This window comes from Notolepis coatsorum (assembly GCF_963971535.1).
Source record: "Notolepis coatsorum genome assembly, chromosome: 5".
NCBI classification, from domain to species: domain Eukaryota; kingdom Metazoa; phylum Chordata; class Actinopteri; order Aulopiformes; family Paralepididae; genus Notolepis; species Notolepis coatsorum.
Window position 1 is genome coordinate 111,122,879 of NC_140169.1, and position 7,311 is coordinate 111,130,189.

Here is a 7,311-nt window from a genome sequence, read left to right on the forward strand (position 1 = left end):
GTCAGGAAGTCCAAGACCCACTGGCAGAGGTCATAGCCCAAGCCCAGGTCCCTGAGCTTGGCTATGAGTATGGAGGGGACTATGGTATTGAATGCCGAGCTGTAGTCGATGAATAGCATTCTCACATAGTTCCCCTGCCTCTTGTCCAGGTGTGATGCTGCTGTGTGCAGCACATGGGATATGGCGTCCTCCGTGGACCTGTTGGGGCGGTATGCAAATTGCAGGGGGTCCATGTTGATGGGGAGGGAGGAGCAGATGTAGCCCTTTACTAGCTTCTCAAAGCACTTCATGGCTATGGAGGTGAGAGCTACAGGGCGGTAGTCGTTGAGGCAAGCAGGCTTGGATTTTTTGGGTACAGGGATAATAGTGGACTTCTTCAGGCAGGTGGGGATGACAGCCTGTTCTAAGGACAGGTTAAATATGTCAGTGAATACTGGGGCCAGTTGGTCGGCACAGACTTTTAGGACGCGGCCGGGGATGCCGTCCGGACCTGCTGCCTTCCTGATATTCACTTTTTTAAAGGTCCGCCTCACCTCATGCTCTGTTACCCTGAACACTGCGCCTCCATCAGCAGCCGACCCCCCCCCCCCCATTGCCGAGGCTTGTGAGCTGGTGTTGTTATTACCAGCATCAAACCTCGCATAGAAGGTATTGAGGTCGTTTGCTAAGGAGATGTCATTGTTCAGTTTGAGGGAGGCGCCTTTGTAGTCTGTCATCGTTTTGAGCCCCTGCCACATAGCTCTAGAGTCAGCTTGTTCAAACTGGAGTTCAATTTTATCCCTGTAGCGCCGTTTGGCCTCTGACACTGTCCTCCTTACGTTGTGTTGCGCCACCTTGTGGTCATTCATGTTGCCTGCCACTAGGCCGTCATTGTATGCTTTGGTGCGCTCTCTCAGAGATCATGGTCCTACGGTCCAATCTGCCAGTCGGGGGTAAGTTTTTCCGTACAGGGCTCGCTGTTAGTAGCGTGTGTATAGCCGCTGTTCCGACGTCTATGTGTTTCTTTTCCGAGCCATTGAGAAGGTAGAAGTCACTGTGGGTCTCGTTAAATCCGTTTTCACTTCTCTCCACTTCTGTTTGATGTTGCTTCATTGCTGAATTGAGGTATAAGTCCGTAATCCATATTAGCAGGAGTAGAAAATGTCCACAAAACCTTGTTGATTTGGTTGTTTGGCGAGAGCTCTCTGTAATGCGACTGCTCATGACTGCGCCGGATGTCGGCGCGCAGGCAGCGCAGCAAACATTGTCGGGGAAGGTCCGCTGGACGCCGGCCTTAAACTTGGACTTGCTTCATCGCCCACTTGCATCGATGAACAGTCGAGTTTTCACTGTAACTCCTTCCAAGCACTGCAGACACAAGTGGTTTCCTTTTTTTGTCAACGGGTTTATTAAAGGCTTGGTCCTCCAATCCACCGTGAAAACTTAAACAGAAACATACGTTGCGTCAGGTCAACACAAACAATAATATACACGGTATGAAAACAACACATCAGAAAAGCAAAATACAAACAAACATTAAATACCTCGTTGGCTGCATGCTACATAAAAAGGGGTCTTATTCTTCTGTTCTTGGTAACAGTCTTGATAGTGGTACACTACACATAGTGGTACACTCTTAGAATTTAGAGAGCCTGTACAACTCGTCTCTGTCCATTCCTGCCGCTTGCTCGCAGGTGTCTTAATCAGTCCCAGTCTCAGACCATCCCTGCCGCTTGCTCGCAGGTGTCTTAATCAGTTCCAAAGGTAAAAACACGACAGCAGCCTAACGGGACACCATATATGACCAGACGTCAAAATGAATATATTATAAATTGTAGCAAATTAAATAATAAAGAAAATAAGAAATGAAACATAAATACATTCTCAAATATTACACTTACAAACTGAAATATCATATAAATGATGAAACCATATAATGGCCAAAGTTACAATATATATATATATAGGTGATCCTCTTGGGAGGAATCAGTGTGGACTGTGGGGGTGAGCTTGGGAGAGCGTCTGTCAGTGTATAAGTGCATTTGTTGTCCTGTTTTTTGTTTTGTTATGTATTGTATTGTATGTTTTGTATCCTATGTTAAGGACCCCCTCGAAAACGAGATAGCATATCTCAAGGGGTTTATCCTTCCAATAAATTTCAAATTTTAAGACATGCATAGGGGAGACCGGGGCACAGTGGATCAGAAATCTTATATTTCAGCTTTTTTCCTGGCTTGATGACAGCATGGTTCTGGTCTATTGTGGAATTGATAGCAGAATATGTTCTCTATAAAACATGTCTATCATATCCTGCCAACTGCCAAATATGAGATGCTGAGATGGGGTTGAATGTAAAAATATATTTGATCCACTGTGCCCCAGTAACGGGGTACAGTGGATCGCTACCTGGGGCACTGTGAATCAGTCCAGATATGGTACATTATTTTTTCACAAACAGCATCTTTATTGTGTGAACGAAGCAAAACTTTCATGTACAAATATGACATGTCAACAATAGACATATCAACCACACCAACAGTTGAAAATACTGAAACAATATGAAATGTTTTGCTATACTAGTAGCCTATGTAAAACCCAGCGTAGTGCTGGGAACTTTCGCACACGCATCTGACACATCCTGTACATTTGGGAAAATGAATGTGAATGATACATCATGGTCTCTGACTTCTGTCTGTCCAGGTTTACTGATGTACAAAGGACCCCTCCTGGCTACATTCCTATCTGTGAACAAGATAATCACGGCAACACCTAACATTGTATTATTTTCATGGTTATAATGAAAAAAATGCATCGCAAACTAAACGCACAACAGTGCTTCAACATATTATTCAATATTGAAAACCATCAATTGCAGATGCTGAATTGTTTTACAATACCTAGTGCAGCATATTTGAATACAAGGAGAAATTGACTGGAAATATCATATGGCGTGCAACACGTGCTGTGCCACCATGTTGAATGGGGTTGGGCAGCTTTGCTACAACATCTTCAAACAAAACTTCTGATATGTCATCGATATTTGGGAAAATGAACGTGAATGACTTTGGTTTCTCACGTCGCATAAACTTCACTTCAAATGTGGTTTCATCAGCATGCACAATGCGGCTTTGGACCTGCCCTACATACATTGCATTGGTTTTCTTTGTTGCAAACTTTGTCAACACAAAATCTGTTGCATTCAGAGCATTGCAATCCGGCAATTCTAAATCCTCTAGTTGGCCATCATCAAGGTCATCATAATCTGATGCGTCATCACAAAGTCTTCTCGCATCAGCATCCGCGTCAGAGTTTGACATGTCTCCCTCCATATCATCATCGAATTGCAGCTTCTGCACCTTCTTTTTAGCTACTTTTGGCTTTTTAGACTGTTGACTGCCTTGTTTATTCTTCTTCCTTTTGCTCTGCTCGTTGGCTGCCCTGATTTGTTCTTTGATTGGAGTGTCTGTCCGAACAAGGGGTTTTCCCTTATTTTTTCCACCTTTGTTTTTGCGTGGTGGTGCCTTTGTAAAAGGGCTGATTTCTTCTGGTGTGATGATAGGCCTACGCAATTCTGTTGAAGTTGAACCAACTGCTTCGAGTGCATTTGAAGATGTTGCGGTGTCATCTGGGGCTTCATGTGAAATTTCTGGTGCAGGTCGATGAAGTTCTTTGGCTGGTTGTGGAGGTTCTGGATCTGGGTCTGAAAGCTCTGGTGCTCTCTGTGGAGGCTGTTCAGCTGGATGAGGTGGTTCTGGGACTTTAGCAATTGGCTCTGCAGATTCTACTGCAACAGGTCGATCTGTTACATATGAACTGAGGAAATCATCATCGCTGAAGATATTGGGGTTGAATGGATAGATGCCAGATACTCAAAAACCGGATGTGATATTCTTTGGAGTGAAGGCTAACGGGTAAGCATTGCCCACTATCTGAGCGATATCATGGATTGTGATAGCTTGACCGGGGTGGTTGAGCATGAAAGCATTTGCTGCCTGGTTGAAGAATGCCTTGAAGGGTCCGTACACAGATCGATCCAATGGTTGCATTTTGTGGCTGCAGTGTGGTGGCAGAGTTAGCATAACCACACCGTCGTCCTTGGCAAGATCAATGGTTTCAATCGATAGATGGGTGTCATGGTTATCCAGTATTAGCAAAACTGGACGCTCCTTGGAACACTTGGTTGACTGGATGAAGTGTCGCATGAATGCTGTGAAGTTCTCAGTAGTCATCCATCCTGTATTATGGGCAGCTCCAACAGTCCCTGGTGGAGCACCATGGATCATTGCATCTTTGAAATGCACTCGGGGGAATACCATAAATGGAGCAATGGAATTTTCAGCAGCATTTATTGTACCAAGCATTGTTACCAAAGTACCTCGCTCTCCTGAGGTAATCTTCCCAACTTGCTTCTCATTTTTGCAGGCGATCACTTTTGTGTTGCCAACTTTCTGGACGGTCATGCATCCAGTTTCATCTGTATTGTATATGTCATTTGGGCCGAACTTATGTCTCTTCATAAGCTTCTCCAAGTTGTCAAAGAAATCTTTCACATTCTTTTTGTTAAAACTTGTTGCCCTTGATAAACTGGTAGCCTCAGGACGACGTAGCGAAAGGTTCGGGAAGCGCTTCATGTACCCTGAAAACTAGGAATGCTCGATATTGGCTTTTTTACCGATACCGATATACCGATATTGTCCAACTCTTAATTTCCGATACCGATATCAACCGATATCAACCGATACCGATATATGCAGGGTTTCCCCTATATTTCAGGTAATTAAGATTACATATCTCTTGTTGTGGAATTAACACAACATTATGCATACTTTTGACAATAAATAAAATCAGAATTTGTTCTTACTTGCTTAGCGGGGGTAAATAAAGGTTATAGAAACCGATACCGATATTTTCCGATATCACATTTTAATGCCAATATCGGCCGATAATATCGGTAGGCCGATAATATCGGACATCCCTACTGAAAACCAATCTTCGCCAGCCAAACGATTTGTACTCCAGGATTCTGGGAATGTTTTTCCATTTCTAGCAGCAAATTCATACGCCAGCACACAAACTTGTTTTCGCGTCAGTCCATACTGAATTTTTGATGATTTGATCAGATAATCCTGCAGAAGTGTCTCTTCGGCATGCGTCAAAACCTGGCGGCAATTGTACTTTGGTGAGTATGCCATTGAATCTTTGCTTTCAGCATCTCGTGCTTTTTCCACGTATCTACGTAGAGTTGAGAACTTTATATCGTCTGTTTTACAAACATTGCGAATACTTTGTCCCATGTCAAGTACTTTCTTGATGGCCTCTTTCATTTTTTCATTGTCGGTATTCCCAATTTTTCTGGAGTCCAGTTTTCTGTTGCGTACCATTTTTCTGAAACCAGACAAATCATGCAATAGTATGGCAGAGAATTAATATATATATATAGTTATATTTGGAATAAAAAATAGTTAAATTGAGGAGTTAATATTGCCGTTAGTCAACAAACAAAGCGACCTCCTTTTACCGGGGCACAGTGAATCACTTGAAAAATGTATCCACTGTGCCCCGATTCACTGTGCCCCGCATGCACTATGTGCAATCATGTGACATTTTTTCAATCAAGGCCATTAGCAGCAGAGAGGACACATGCTCATAAAACTTCATTAAATATCCCTCAAATTACCAACATGTGCTTGGTTTCTTATTCCTGGATGATCTATACTAAATCACAAAAACAAAAGAAACCCGAAATTTTACATTTGATGGTACAAAACAGGGATTACCTTTCAATTCTTCACAAAGGTGTGTTGCCTGGAAATTAAGCAAGTTTTTAGCTATGGATTAACCAGAGGCACACACTGATGACATCATCAAGGCGTTCCTGTGTACAAGTTTCTATAAATAGCCACTGATTCACTGTGCCCCTTGAGCCACTGTGCCCCGGTCTCCCCCTACGGTCATAAACCCTCTTTGTGATTGTACTAGGCCGACACTGGCACAGGGCTAACAGTGTTGAGAGAGGTGTGGCTACGTGATACTGACTAATTGCTAACTTAATGGCCCATTTGAAAATATTAATATCTGAAAATTAAGGCTATATTACACCAAGTTGTCTTGCGTGTCTCAAACTGTTACATAACTTATACTGTTATTTACAGCAGGTCAGGTCTACAAGCATATGATTGAAGCCAAGCTATCTTCCTAGCCAATAGCATGCTAGTGACATAGACCAATTTGACTGTAGTTAGCAAGCTAGTTATACTGGGTATGCAGGCCCCAGTAGGACATGTACCACACAGACAAACAGAGACCGACAAACAGACTGACCAAACATAATTATTAACATTAGCATGCCAACACTAGACGGTAAGAGCGATTCTGCCCATGCCTCTTTGTCTGTCATTCAGTTCCTGTTTAAGCATTAGCATGCTAATGCTAACAAACACACTGACTGACAAACACATCAATTATAGTTATTCGCATTAGCATGCCAACGCTAGATGGTAAGAACTGCCTGTGCCTCTTCGTTTGTCACTCACTTCCTGTTTACACCCCTATTTATCTTCAAGCTACAGTATGTGCACATGCAACTGACTGTCCCCTCCCCCCAGGCGGGGTGTAGTAACCATGATACAAGGGTGGGGGTTAGGAGGGCAGGGTCTTAAAACAAAGAGAATGAGAATCAGACTTTCACAATGGAATTCAAAAACACAATATGCACCAAGAATAACTGAACCACCCGTTGGACTATGACACCTCAGTAACTGCTCAATGTCTTTGCCCATGCAACCTACACTCTACTTTAACTGGGGTTTCTAGTGTTTCCCTCAGAGCAACATCACAGCACCTCGCATCCACAGTTTCATCCAGAGAGAAGTGCATCCACTGGCGCCATAAAAAAAAGAGGAGAGAGCGAGAGACGCCAGGAAGAAGAAAATATCAGATTAATTTGACCTCCAAGTGTGGAGTCTGTTTCGCCTTCATAAAACTCCCACTCCACTCCCTCTCGAATCTCCTTTCACTGCACCTCTGCTCTCTTTCCGTGCACCTAACTCACCGCCTGGGAAGCCCTGATAAGCCCAGAGGCAGAGACCGGTGTTTGGGGTGCATCGAGTTGAATCAGCGCTCAGAGGTGACCAGCAGGTTAGCCCGGCCAGTGCACCACTCCTTTCTATGCACACAGGTTGGGCAGCAGCAGAGAGAGCCTGCCTCTCTTTCATTCTCTGTCTCTCTCCCCCTTTCTGTCTCTCTCACATACATGTCCACTACAAACAAAGTGCATGAGCACTATTGCTCACTGTTAATAGCAGTGACGAGATTTATGGTGGACACATTTAA